General features: G+C 46.4%; 1 protein-coding gene across 26 annotated transcripts in view; it reads left to right on the forward strand.

The window, feature by feature from the left end:
- PIP5K1B (phosphatidylinositol-4-phosphate 5-kinase type 1 beta) overlaps positions 1-14,779 on the forward strand; it is a 315,659-nt gene that overhangs the window by 148,441 nt on the left and 152,439 nt on the right. Inside the window, exon 2 of one of the 26 annotated variants that reach the window (XM_049633416.1) lies at positions 5,823-6,093. The exons of the other annotated variants lie outside the window; for them this stretch is intronic. The gene's annotated coding sequence lies outside the window, so the exon portion shown is untranslated. The remainder of the gene's footprint in view (positions 1-5,822; positions 6,094-14,779) is intronic. 26 annotated transcript variants of the gene reach the window in all.

Raw genomic sequence — 14,779 nt, forward strand, 5'->3', positions numbered from 1 at the left:
CTGGACCTGCTTTCGCTCACCTCACTTCACAGTGAGACATGAACCCCTCTTGGGAAAGGCTATCCTTTGACCCGGCCAGACTGGAGAAGTTTTCCCCAGGTCATGTCCTGTATCTGGTATGTCCGTCTCACAAGCCAAGCTGTTTCTAATCAACCTTCCAGTAACAGCCTAAGGCCAAGGCCTATCAGATACTGGTTCTGGGAGGGAGGTGAAATGCTGGTGCCCAGGGACAGGACCCATCAGAGGGGCCTAAAAGAGCGGAGAGTAGAGGTGTGGCTCAGAAGACAGAGACAAGGTTGAGAATCAGTCAGGCCTTTTGCACAGAGACCCAAGGAACAAGGAAGAGAGAACAATACAGAAATTTCTAGACAGACAACTGCTTGCTTTTGTGCGTCCTGAAATTTGGCTGCTGCAGGGCCTAAAGAGGGGAAGCCCCCACAGCAGGCGTGATGCCTCCATAGGCTCATAGAATCTTAATGTCAGGATGGCCTTCATTTTTCCCGTAGCATCTGCTCAGTCGTTCAGCCAGTACCGAATTGAGTGCTGAGCGCAGCAGACATTTACTTGGTTCTTGTTCCTTTAGTTGGTAGTGAAGGTCATTCGTCAGTGCGGAGTCAGGGGTCTGGCAGCAGAATCCACCACGGTTTCCTCCGTTACTAGGAAAGGGCGAAGGAAACACCCCTCCATTGAGCAATGGGCTATGGGTCAGGTGCTTTCACTTGTGCTGTCCCAGCAGGTCACTTACCAGCCGGGGCCATCAGGGATCCATTTTGGGTGGTGCCGTTAGAAGACTCGTTGGTTGGGGGTCAAGTCCAGAGGTTGAAAAGAAACTGGCTAAGCACAGTCTCATCCTCTGATGGTCCAGAAAGGGGTCACAGTCTGGTGGTGAGCTGCGGTGGGAAGAATCCTGAACGAGGGGTTCATCAGCGGGCAGCTTTGACCCCGGTCCTTTTGACCTTAGGCGACATCAAAACCATTGTAACAATGCTCTCTCGGAGTTCAAGAGAAAAGGCAGAAACAAACAGCCCGTGGCCGCTCCCCCGCTGGCATTTCCGGAAATTGCACATGCGCGAAGCCAAGGTTGCTTCCCCTGGTTTCCCTCGTGAGAAATGACTTCCCTGTTCTCCTTTCTCAGTTCGATCTTAACTTGAAAGACTTGTCATCTGAAGTAGACGAAATGCGCTGCCTTTGTGCTCTATTGTTTAATGAAGCGGCTGTACCTGAAAACAAAACAAAACCCAGAGAGATAATGTTGGAATAAATTAGGTTAAAATTTCCAGAGCAAGTGACTTCTGCTTGCTGACCGTATACACTGGAAAATGAATTCGGTTTGGCCTAGACATTTTTACACGTGATCTTGGCCATCGTCTACTCAAATGCCGTCGTTTATAGGGGAGGAAACTGAGACCCAGCGATACCACGTAGCTTTCTCAGAGTCTCACAGCCCCCCACCCCTTGGCATCGGGAGGGGCCCCAGACTCCGGTTTTTCTACCTCTTTCCTGATACCAGAGGTCTGTCCATGTTAATACGGACATGTTGTATGGACATGTCTGTCCATGTTAATACGCAAATTAATACGGTGGGCCTTAGGAAGTCGGGGCAAGAGTCGTTGTCCGTGAATGTTTTTTCTTCTCTTTTTCTACCATTGGTCAAAAAGCTGGTCGGTGGCGAAGCGGAGAGATCCATTTAAGTGTCTTTTCACTTGTGTCTGGGGGCCGTCCCCCCCCCCCCGTCTGCACCCCCAGCGTCCAGCACCAGTGGCAGGAGGAGGGAGGGAGCCTGGGACAGTGAGATGGTGGAATGGTGCCACGGTAGGAATCTGGAAGAAGCTTCTCTGTGAGCCAGAGCTGTGGTGAATGCAGAAGCATGTGAAGCAGGCAGGGCCCCCAGTAGAGCTTCTCAGGACTGCAGGGGGAGATCCTGGCCCCTGCCGCCCATCACTTCACCTTGGTGACCTGCAGCCCCCTGGCCAGGGACTCTTTTTTTTTTAATGTTTATTTATTTTTGAGAGAGAGAGAGAATAGAAGAAGCCAGAATCCCTAGGAGGCTCTGTGCTGTCAGTGCAGAGCCCGACACAGGACTCGATCTCACGAACCATGGGGTCATGCCCAGAGTCAAAACCAAGACACTTAACCAACTGAGCCAGTCAGGCAGCCCCTGGCTGGGGACTGTTGTATCTCCCTTTGCGGCTGGATGTCCGGCTAGGTTTTGAGAGGGCTTCCGTTCTCCAAGGAGCTTTGAGACCTAAGGAGCTTTCCTGGCAGAAGGACTGATCCAGGAAAATCACAGTGATCTGGAAGTCAACTATGGAGACGTACAGAAGGCAAGGGAGTCACAGCCATCAGATGTGGAATGGGGGAGCTGCGGGCAGATGGCAGAGTCCCCAACACCTAACATGGCTGGGGTTTTTGTTGTTTTTCTTTTATTTTCTTCATATTTTTTAACATTTACTTATTTTTGAGAGACGCATAGCGTGAGCGGGGGAGGAGCAGAGAGAGAGAGAGAGAGAGAGAGAGAGAGAGAGAGACAGAATCCAAAGCGGGATCCAAGCTACGAGCTGTCAGCGCAGAGCCTGACACGGGGCTCGAACCCACAAACCATGAAATCGTGACCTGAGCCGAAATTGGACACCCAACCGACTGGCCCCCCAGGTGCCCCTTGTTGTTGTTTTTTAAATAGGGTTCTAAGATAGGGGATTTTAGAAACGAAAATCTAGGGTAGTTCTGAGAGAGTGTGCAGAGACAAAATCACATCTTGAATACAGTGTACTCCTAGATCTTGAAACAGCGAGTTTACGTGGGCAAAGAATGCTTAATCCAAACTTGGAAGTGAGCTTAGTATTTAAAATGATTCCCTAATGTCAGTGCTGTAGCATGATTATAGAGATTCTTGCAAAATACATACCTAGCCTCTGATATATCAGTCTGTACACTTGTAGTGTATAGGGTGTATAATCTTTCTGAACTTCAGTTTATTTTTCTGTAAAATGGAGGTAATAGATTTATGGCAAAAAAGTTATGTTAACTTGACCTGGCACATAACTTAACAACAGTTACTGCGAAACTTATGGCAATATTATATAAACATATCTCACCAAAGAAATCCTTATATTCGAGGCTTTCTATCCTAAAAAACAATCTTTTGTGGGGGGCGTGGGTGACTCAATCGGTTGAGCATCTGACTCTTGATTTTGGCTCAGGTCACGATCTCATGATTCATGAGATCGAGCCCCACATCAGGCTTTGCACTGTGCAGGGCCTGCTTGGGACTCTCCCTTGCTCGTACTTTCTCTGTCTCTCAAATAAAGATTTAAAAGAAAAACAATCTTTTGGTATGAAGCAAACACCTACGTTCCAAATTTATAACCCCTTCAGATAAATACTGAACATTTCAGATCTTTTTGTTTATACTTCTCTTGGCATTGTTTTTCTATGGCTTTCCAGAAATATGGGCAGAGCTACTGAGCAGGCAGTAATAATACAATAAATAATTACTATTATCATCTCCCATAATTTTTTTTAATGTTTATTTATTTCTGAGACAGAGAGAGACAGCATGAGTAGGGGAGGAGCGGAGAGAGAGGGAAACACAGAATCTGAAGCAGGCTCCAGGCTCCGAGCTGTCAGTACAGAGCCCGACGCGGGGCTCGAACCCACGAACTGTGAGATCATGACCTGAACCGAAGTTGGTCGCTCAACTGACTGAGCCACCGAGGCGCCCCTCATTTCCCATAATTTAATTGTGAATGGAGAGATAGCTTCACTTTGCATTCATTCAGGGAAGACAGCCTGATCGTAGACATTTAAAGAGAGGCCATTTTTTAAAATCCCTTTATCAACATCCCTCACCCCTTGGGTCCTCTACCTGCTCGGTGGAGCCTCTAGGAAGTATTGAGGGCCTGCACAGAGAAAAGTGGTTCAAGACTGGAAAACAGCACATCACTAGCAAATGATGCTTTTCGTTGTCACCCTGCAAAAAAACACTGTAGTTGTGGTTTGTTTCCTGTATGATTCTGTCACATTAAGCAATCAAATCCATCCCCTTTCTTCCTTTTAAATCTTAGGTCCCTATATAGGGTATATGTTCTGTATAGATGATGGGATCATCTGTTGTAGGATATATGTGAGATATGTATCCTTAGAAAATTCCCTCTGGCCCACTCAGAGAGTTCATCTTGAAAATTAAACCAAGAAGGAAAATTAAAGTGAGAGAAATTTGGAAGGAAAAGCAAAGCTAGTTTTCTTTCTTCTTAGGCCTGCTTCTTTATCGTTGATCGTTGTCCCCATTTTACCTGTCTTTCTTTACAGAGCAAAAAACTTAGTTATTAAGAAAGTTAAGGGGCACCTGGGTGGCTCAGTCGGTTGAGCGGCCGACTTCGGCTCAGGTCATGATCTCACGGTCTGTGAGTTCAAGCCCCGCGTTGGGCTCTGTGCTGACAGCTCAGAGCCTGGAGCCTGTTTCGGATTCTGTGTCTCCCTCTCTCTCTGACCCTCCCCTGTTTGTGCTCTGTCTCTCTCTGTCTCAAAAATAAATAAATGTTTAAAAAAAATTAAAAAAAAAAAAAGTTAAGTAATGCATACAAATCTAGGCGCAAACGGGAAAAAAATGAATCCAGGGATCCCCGCCCCAGGAAGAAGTTTCATTTCTGGCTTTGTTCTCCTTGTTTGAGTAAATGGGTAGCCAGCAAGCCCTCCTGTTTCCTGAAGTCCAAGAATATACGTCTTGAATTGAGACGTCTTAATATACGTCTAGAATTAATTACCGAGGAGTAACCAGCGGACCCGCTGACTCTATGAGAGTGCCGGGCACTGGGCTATTTCTCTTCCTGAGCTGCATACATACGTCTCTTGAATACTGAAGAGGTCGCTTGGTGGAACGAAGGGGAAAGGTTGGAGGAGGTGTCTTGGCATTGGTAATAAAAGAACAAAATCTTATTTGCTGCAGGGGTTTGCAGAGGTATAGTAAGTTGCCCTCAAGGTCTTTGCCTCCTTGAAGGAGTTGTAACTCTCCTCTCCTAATCCCTGAAATGGTAACAGCAGTTCTGTATGTGTGTCTGTGTGTCTCTTCGTCCATCCATCCTTCTCATGCAGCAAGAGCTTTGGGGGGGCAGGAGACCTGGGGCGGGGCTAGGGGTTCGTGTCCTCTGGGTAGGTGGGGATGATGTAAGGCCAGCAAGGATGGTGGAGAGAGTGCGGTTGCTGAAGCCTTGGGCGGGGAGGGCTTGGTTGCTTGTCTGGTCGCTGTCTTATGTAAAGCCAGGAGATGAGCCTAGATGCTCATTTTTTCCCGAAAGATCCCCAAATGCCGACATTGCGCTGAAACCTTTCCGCTTTGGCCCCACCTGGACTGCCCTTCAAACCAGTGCCCGTGTTTCCATGTGCCTTGCCTGGCAGAGTGCTGTGAAAATGTCTCCTGGGGACTCTCTAGGGATGAGGCGTGGCTCTGACCCACCTCCACGCCTCTGGGCAAACCACGCATCTGCTGGTCGGTGGAGAACACAGATAAAAAGGATGGAACCTGGCTTGGTTATGGCCTGGAAATAGACCCACACCGCCAAGTTCGTACCGTGGTAGTTAGACTTGCCGTAGAATTGAGCTGGGCCTGTGCTAAACCAACTGGCTAAGCTGGCATCTCTGTATTTCTGTGTCCAGTCCTGATGTCGGATGTGATGGTCGAGAACACAGACTGGGGGTTAGCCGATCTGCCTTCCAGGGCCAGCTTCGTCACCTCCTCACTTTGTGGCCTTGAGTAAGCTTCTCTGTCTTTCTGAGCCGGTGTCATTGTAAATAAATCACGAGCAACAGTTTTACCTTCCTTGTAGTGTTGTGGGGATAACGTACACCAAGGAGAAAATGCCTCCCGTGCACTTAGTACAGCACCCAGATCTCAGTAAGCACCCGGGAAGCGCCAGGAGCCAACAGAATGGTGACGTGGTCTTCGTATGCTGCATTACCTCCCCCCTCCGGAAGGAAGGAAAGAAGCAGAGGTGTGGCAGGAAAGGCACCATCCTGTGAGACAGTTCCGGCTCCACATACCTGATCACTTCTCAGCACAGAGAAGGCCACCTGCAAGGCCCCTTCTAACGATACAGTGTAAGACTCTAAAAGGACAGGTAGCATCTTGACAGTTCCTCTGTATCTCTGCCCGGGTATGTTTCTCTGCCTCTCCTTCCCCCCAGGCTGCTGTTACGTGTTCCCCCAAAAGAGCCCCCTGTCCCGGTGAGCCAATTACAGAGCACTATATCGCTATTTGCAAGAAAAAAAAAAAAAAACCACACAAAACGAATAGAAGTATAAATTCTTCTAAGGTACTACTTTGTCTTTTTTTTTTAATTTTTTTTAAATGTTTTTATTTATTTTTGAGACAGAGAGAGACAGAGCATGAGCAGGGGAGGGGCAGAGAGAGAGGGAGACACAGAATCTGAAACAGGCTCCAGGCTCCGACCTGTCGGCACAGAGCCCGACGCGGGGCTCGAACTCACAGACCGCAAGATCATGACCTGAGCCGAAGTCAGACGCTCAACCGATTGAGCTACCCAGGCGCCCCCTACTTTAAGTCTTAAGAACTATCTGGAGAAATGCAAAAACTGTATTATGGTAAAAAAAAAAAAATAAAGAAGAACCATTTGGTAGGTGATTAAGAGATGGTTACTGTTTCTGCCCTGTGAGAGCTTATACCTTCAAAAATAAAAACTCTGGACAGCAGGCATAGAATCTTCCTATTTCACAATTTCCAGGGGCATTATTTTGTAAATGAACGCGAGCTTTAATTAATATAAAATAATTGAGTGTGGCTAGTAGTGTGTCACCATAAAGAAATGAAAATTATTTCTATAACATTTTTTTTTGTGAGAGAGAGAGAGAGACCGAGTACGAGTTGGGGAGGGGCAGAGAGAGAGGACACAGAACCTGAAGCGGGCTCCGGGCTCTGAGCTGTCCGCACAGAGCCTGATGCGGGGCTCGAACTCATGAACTGCGAGATCTTGACCTGAGCCGAAGTCAGACGCCTCACTCAGCCACCCAGGTGCCCCAAGAAATGAAAATTATTCATTTAGAGGCAGATAATAGAGTGAAGATGCAAAAAGGTCTCCCTAGTCTCGGTGATCAGGAAAATGGGCGGTAAACCAGCAAGATTAGCAAAAATGAACAGTATCAATGGTAGCTCTGTTGGTGAGGGTTTGATGATAAGCACATTCGTCTTCTCTGTTGGTGAGAATATAAACTGATGAAATCTCGTTTGGAAAGCTTTCTGGCAGCACCCCACCAAAAGTATAAATGTGCATGTCTTTCCATCGAACGGTTCTTCTTCTAAGACTCTATGCTGCAGAAATAAGAAAGAAATGGGCGTGAATATACAAGCAGGAGTATTCATTGCAGCATTATTTGCTCTTAGAGAGAACAAGAATCCTAATTGCTTTCAAAGGAAAACGGTTCAAAGAGTTGTGTTACACGCGAACCACGAAACTCTCTATAACCATTAGAGACGGTGAGATTCTGGGGGCGCCTGGGTGGTTCAGTCGGTTAAGTGTCCGATTTTAGCTCAGGTCGTGATCTCACGTCACGGTTCGTGGGTTCAAGCCCCAGGTCAGGCTGTGTGCTGTCAGTGCAGAGCCCGCTCCAGATTCTCTGTCTCCTTCTCTCTGTCCCTCCCCCACTGTCTTGGGTGTCCACTCTCTGTCTCTCAAAATTAAAACTAAAACATAAAAAATTTAAAAAAAAAAGAATCTGGGGCGCCTGGGTGGCTCAGTCGGTAAAGCCTCCGACTTCTGTTCAGGTCATGATCTCACGGTTCATGAGTTCGAGCCTGCGTCGGGCTCTGTCCCGACAGCTCAGAGCCTGGAGCCTGCTTCGGATTCTGTGTCTCCCTCTCTCTCTGCCCTTTCCCCACTCATGCTGTGTGTGTGTCTCTCTCTCTCAAAAATAAATAAACATTAAAAAAAATTTTTAAAAATCTGTAGAGACAGACATGGAAGGATATTGTATGAAAACAGCAAACTGCGGTAGAGCACGGATAGTAAGATCCATTTTTATTCTTTAACACACACACACACACACACACACACACACACGCATGCATTTTCATTGTGTAGAGAAAAAAGTCTAGGACACACACAAAAGAAGTGACAATAGTTAACCCCGAGGAACAAGATCGAGAAGGGCACATTCATGTTTTACTTCCTTTTTTTTGAGAAATGCATTAAAGCTATTTATTACCAAGCTATAGATGACAGGTGGTAGGCAGGGTGTGGCGGGAGGAGCTGACTGGTCCTTTGGGCTCCTTCCCTCTGTCCTCCTGGGCCTGGGCTCTGAGTGCCTCCAGCAGGTGCTTCCTGGCTGAGGCCACCTTTGACTACATGTAGAGAAGCCGCCCATGGACTTAGCATTTCCCTTGAGTAGGAGTTCATAGCTGTGCAAACTCCTGCTGCGGGACCCAGGCAGAGCCATCCCAGTGACCTGAGCCAGGTATTTGGCCACGGTGGCCAGTTGTCCTCAGGGTTGCGGGCTCCCTGCTTTACTTTCTATAGTTAAGAGTTACTTGACTTGTACTCAATGAGCCTGAGTTAGTTTTGTTTTGTTTTTTTAATTAATCATTGCTCTCTGTGTAGACTTTTCTCTTTCAAAAAAAATTCTTTTTTTATCTTTATTTTTGAGAGAGAGACAGTGTGTGAGCAGGGGAGGAGCAGAGAGAGAGGGAGGCACAGAATCCAAAGCAGGCTCCAGGCTCCGAGCTGTCAGCACAGAGCCCGATGCGGGGCTTGAACCCACGAACTGTGAGATCATGACATGAGCCGAAGTCGGATGCTCAACCGACTGAGCTGCCCAGGTGCCCCTAGACATTTCTCTTTCAGTCTGAGATGTTTTTGAGCCTGCATCACTGTTCGGGTAAAGAACATTCACACCTCATTTCACAGGTTACAAGCCCTCGGAATACGGGTTCAGTTACGTATAAAAGCAAGAACAGAATGACCATGGCTCACACAAAGTGGAAGTTTATTTGTCTCATGTATAACAGTTCAGGGGTAACTTACTTCCTCTGCAGAGTCTTCAGGGGCCCGAGTTTCCATCTTGTTTTGCTGTCGTTCTCATTGTGCGGCTTCCAGATACCATCAAGGAGGGGCTGCTTCATCTCTAGTCATCTCCTCTGCAGAGGACGCTCTCCCTGTTAACACTGTGACCTGGGAGGGGTGCCTGGGTGGCTCAGTCGGTTGAGCGTCCGACTTCAGCTCAGGTCATGATCTCGCAGTTGACGAGTTCAAGCCCCGTGTCGGGCTCTGTGCTGACAGCTCGGAGCCTGGAGCCTGCTTCGGATTCTGTGTCTCCCTCTCTCTGCCTCTCCCCTGCTCACGCTCTGTCTCTCTCTGTCTCAAAAATAAACATTAAAAAAAAAACACACAAAAAAAGTGTGACCTGCGAGCTGGCCACATCATTTCCTCTCACTAGTCAGAAATTAGTCACCTGACTACACCTAGTTGCAAGAGAAACCAGGCAAAATACCCAATTAAAGTTTCTCTTACTGTATAATAGGGTCTCTTGACATTGGCACTCTTGACATTAGGAGCTGGGTAAGTCTTTGTCAAGGCGACTGTGCTGTGTGGTGTAGGGTGTTAGCGGCATCCCTGGCCTGCCCAATTGATGTCCGTGGCACCTCCTAAGTATGACAACCAAAACCGTCTCCAGACACTGGCAGGTGTCCCTTGGAGGACGAAATCAGCCCTCATTGAGAACAACTGCTAAATAAGAGGGACAGATAGATAATGCAGACAGTTAGCAACATCTGTCATTAGGACTGTGTTGTTCCTCCCCAAACAGTGCTTAGCGCCAGCGAAATAATTTCCCTTTAAAATCAACAATTCCTAGGGCACCTGGGTAGCTCCGTTGGTTGAGCATCCGACTTTTGATTTTGACTCAAATTACGATCTCACGGTTCGTGGGTTCCAGTCCTATGTTGGGCTTCCCTCTGGCAGCGTGGAGGCTGCTTGGGATTCTCTCTTCCTCTCTCTTTGCCCCTCCCCTACACACTCTTTCCTTTCTCTCTCTCTCTCAAAATAAATAAATAAACTTGAAAAAAAATCAACAACTCCCTTACAGGAAATATAATACTGTAAGACTAGTGAAACTTGATTTTGGTTGATTCTCAGGAGGTGAAAAATTAATCCTTTTTTGTTTTTATTTTTTGAATCTAAATTTGTAGTTTTTATCAAATAATGTTTCTATTTATTTTTATTTGAATATACAGACTTTGTTCCCTGGTGTGTCCAGTGTTAAGGATATTATACCATGGCACGTTTATGATGCATGTCTCAGCATACACTAATATTCTGAAAGGATTACTCTGGCAACATTCATAATGCTGTTCTATCCTAAATCAAAAATCTCATCTGCAGTTGATGGCATATCTCTTTTAAGGGCAATTAAGTGCATATAATTTACCACTGCTGAATACCTTAGGAGTACAGTATTTTTCTCTTCATGAGAAGTGTTTGCTTAATATGCTTTTCCATATTCTTTGTTCTGCCTTTTCTCACATGTTTAGAGAATCAAATCTTCCTTCAGATAAGTGGATACACAGGGATTTTTGTTAAAAGGCTGCTTAGTAATAAGAGAAAGTTAAATATAAAGCAAATCTGTCTGGGGCTTCTTCCAAGGGCGCTTAGTGCCCAGTATGTCAAAACGACCTTGTTATGAGCCAGTTTCACAACCTAGAAGGTCTGTACAGGCACAGCGGAGGATATAATTATTCTTACTCAGTATCTCCAGCATTCTTCTTTTTGAAAATGTAGATGGCTGCAGAAATTTTATCAGAAAAGTAGTTGCCAACCATGAAAGTAACAGAATACCCCAGAAGTCATTTATGAAGCCACACTTACTGGGATAAGGGAACCAATGGGTCTGGCTGTTGTATGAACAGGGACTGAGTGGGGAGAATGGTGTTAGAAGTGGGCCTAGGAGTGTAGGTGGGAAGCCAAATGGAGAATGGAGAAGGTCAACATTGAAGGCATGGAGACCCACCTAGATTTGTGGAGAGGCACTCGGATCTCTAGTGTGGCCAGGACAGCAAGCTGTCCCCCCGAACTTGTGGTCCCTCTTCCATAGCCAGACTTCCTCGTATCTTGGTGAGGCCGTGTGATTGACCCTTGCTGATGGACTGTAAGTGGGTCTTTACCTGGAGGGTCTGGACGGTGAATGGATGACAATACATTCAGATTGGTAATTCGAAGAGTATTTAGGGAAGGCACTGTTGGCAAAAGTGTGGGGGAAGAGTACAAGGAGACTACAAGAGACAGCATGGTATCTCGAGACCAGAACTAACCTCGTTGTCTGCCTTAGGCCTGAGTGGTAAGAGAAGGGTACAGTTTCTAGAACCCCAAATAGGAGTTATCTGGGGAGGCTCACAAGAAAGGAACTATAACTTTCAGGACATAGCAGTCTAAGTCCAACCTCCCACTCCCTCCCCACACCCCACCATAGGAAGGAAAGAAGGGAGTAAACACCCTGGCTTCATTTCAAACATCCCATATTCTTCTGTGGAGGTGTCCCATTGGCCAAATCCAACTGGAAGACAAGGCTGGGAAGCCCTCGAATGTAGCCGTACAGGGAGTGTGCCAGGACACAGAGTAGGGTGCGGGAGGATTGGGGAGCAGACCTGGGGTACGCAGTCTGCTCTGGGACTCGTGGCAACGGCGGTAGGAAGTGGGTGTTCCTTCACCATTCCTGATCCTCCAATCAGCCCGCTGGGTTTGTAGGACATTGAGACCCTAGAGGATGTCAGAGCCACAGTGATACAGGACACCGCCCAGCAGGGGAAAGCGGAACACCGATCAGGGACACCCACAGTGGATTCTTCCTGATTAAGAAATAAAGTTGTGTTGCACTAAGACACTAAATTTCAGGGATGCGTTTTTTACAGACGTTAGCAATGGGGGATTTTTAAATTATTATTAGCGTAGTTAGAATGAACAGGAATTAGATTGTAGAAAGTCCTGCAAGCCCATCAAGAAATTTAGATGCATTTCTCTAAGTAGTCCAGAAAAAACAAAACAGTGAAGGTTTTTAATGCTGGGAGGTGGGTAGTGTTTGCTGTTGTTGTTTTAAAGCCTCAGAAGGATGAATCCAACAGTCAGGTGGTGGGTCTAATGGGACACAGTGAGCAATCAGTTGAGGTACCCATGACCAAAACCCGTGTTGTCAGCAGGACCCGTGATTCAGTCGAGGCCAGGAGAAGCTGAAGGGATGGCCTTTTAATCACAGTCCAAGGTCAGATGCCGGCCCGCCACGAAGAACTTGAGGAGGGAGGTTGTCTAAGACCCGTTTAGTGATCACCCCGCTCTATTAAAGAGCTTGGCTGGTCCACTTTGAGATGTGGAGACTGGAAAAGGAATTTGGAGAGAGTTGTGGTTGTGAGTAACTCTCAGAACGCAGAGTGTCAGGTGAGGATCTGCCCATCATCTGTAGCCCAGGGCAGGGGGCTTTGGTGAGACCACTGAAGAGTATCGTATGTGTTCCCTGGAGCCTGGGGGATACGATTGACTGTAGTACTTCCTGGGAAATTAGAAGAACGAGAGAATCGTGAGGTCAGCTCTGATGGTGGCCAAGCAAAGAGAAGGCCCTTAGGGAGTGTACGAGGAGTTTCAGGATAAATGATATGTAACCAGTTGAGGGCACTGAGCCGGTGATAAAGCTGATGTGTGGTCATCTCTGAGCCTGGTCGAATGAGCACCTGGGGGAACTATCAGTGAGAGGAGGCGTGCTCTCCCCGCTAAAGGTGAGGACATAAGCACCATGGGAGGAGGTAACTGCAGATCCTAGGTGAGCACGCCACAGAGAAAGAGAGAGAGATACCTAGCAAGCCTTTTAAGTGCCTGGGATGTCCTCCAACTCTTCAAGCAAGACCTTCCTGCCCCCTCCAACAATCAGTCAGAAAAGAGAAGCCCCCCATGGGGCACCCGGGTGCCTCAATCGGTTGAACGTCCGGCGCCGGCTCAGGTCATGATCTCGCGGTCTGTGGTTCGAGCCCGCATCGGGCTCTGTGCTGACAGCTCGGAGCCTGGAGCCTGCTTCTGATGCTTTGTCTCCCTCTCTCTCTGCCCCTCCCCCACTTGAGCCCTGTCTCCTTCTCAAAAATGAATAAATGTTAAAAAAAATTTTTTTAAAGAAAAGAGAAGCCCCCCCAACCCTTCCCACCGCTGGCAGCCAGCTTGTGCCAGACTAGCTGGGGGAAAGGAGATGGCTACAGAAAGTATATTTAAGGTTTTATTACTAAGTAGACTAGACCAAATACTGACATGAGACCATTTTTGGTTATCTGACGAGCAGAGGGACCTTTGCTTCTGGTAAGTGCCAGAAGGGTCATAGATCTAACCTTGGGCAGGGGAAGATGTAACCCTAGAATAAATTTAGAGAAACCATGGGAGACAAAAACAAGGTTGGTAATGATTATGTTTCCTAAGACTGTAGCAGTTATGTGGGGTTCTAGCATTAAGGCCTGGATTAAAGGAAATGAAATTAAAAAATGAGAAATTCCAACGTACACGTGTGTGTGTGTGTGTGTGTGTGTGTGTGTGTGTGTATGCATATATTTCAATTCATGCCTCAAAAGGTATTTGTAAACATAGTAGCAGTTCCTTGATTGAAAGACTTTTCTTTTCCCACATATAACAAAAAACTTAGAAAATTCACGAAGTACATGAGTTGGAAGTAGAAATCACCTATTATTCAACCACCCAGAGGTAATCATACAGTTTGATATATAGTATTTCCTTCCTGTCCTTTTTTCCTTTGTGGATGTGTATATCTACAGTTGTGAGGTTATCTTTTTCAAACTTGATTATATGTAACTTGCATCCTGCCTTTTTAACTTAATATTTTATTTTTCTAAGTTAAAAGCGCATTTTATTTTTATTTTTTTAATATAATTTATTGTCACACTGACTTACATACGATACCCAGTGCTCATCCCAACAAGTGCCCTCCTCAATGCCCATCACCCACTTTCCCCTCTCCCTTACGCCCCCCCCCATCCACCCTGTTTGTTCTCTGTATTTAAGAGTCTTGTGTTTTGCCTCCCTCCCTCTCTGTTTGTAACTATTTTTTCCCTTTCCCTTTCCCTTCCCTCATGGTCTTCTGTTAAGTTTCTCAAGTTCCACATATGAGTGAAAATATATGATATCTGTCCTTCTCTGACTGACTTAGGTCACTCAGCATAATACCTTCCAGTTCCATCCACATTGCTGTACGTGGCCAGATATTATTCTCATTGCCAAGTAGTAATTCCATTGTATATATAAACCACATCTTATGTATCCATTCATCAGTCGATGGACATTTAGACTCTTTCCATAATTTGGCTATTGTTGAAAGTGCTGCTGTAAACATTGGGGTACAAGTGCCCCTATGCATCAGCACTCCTGTATCCCTTGGGTAAATTCCTAGTAGTGCTATTGCTGGGTCGTAGGGTAGTTCTGTTTTTAATTTTTTGAGGAACCTCCACACTGTTTTCCAGAGCAGCTGCCCAGTTTGCATTCCCATCAGCAATGCAGGAGGGTCCCCATTTCTCCACATCTTCGCCAGCATGTATAGTCTCCTGATTTGTTCATTTTAGCCACTCTGACCCTTGTGAGGTGGTATCTCGCTATGGCTTTGATTTGTATTTCCCTAATGATGAGTCACGTTGAGCATCTGTTCATGTGTCTGTTGGCCATCTGGATGTCTTCTTTGAAAAAGTGACTATTCATGTTTTCTGCCCATTTCTTCACTGAATTATTTGTTTTTCAGGTGTTGA

Source organism: Panthera uncia, chromosome D4 (genome assembly GCF_023721935.1).
Source record: "Panthera uncia isolate 11264 chromosome D4, Puncia_PCG_1.0, whole genome shotgun sequence".
In the NCBI taxonomy this organism is placed as follows: Eukaryota; Metazoa; Chordata; class Mammalia; order Carnivora; family Felidae; genus Panthera; species Panthera uncia.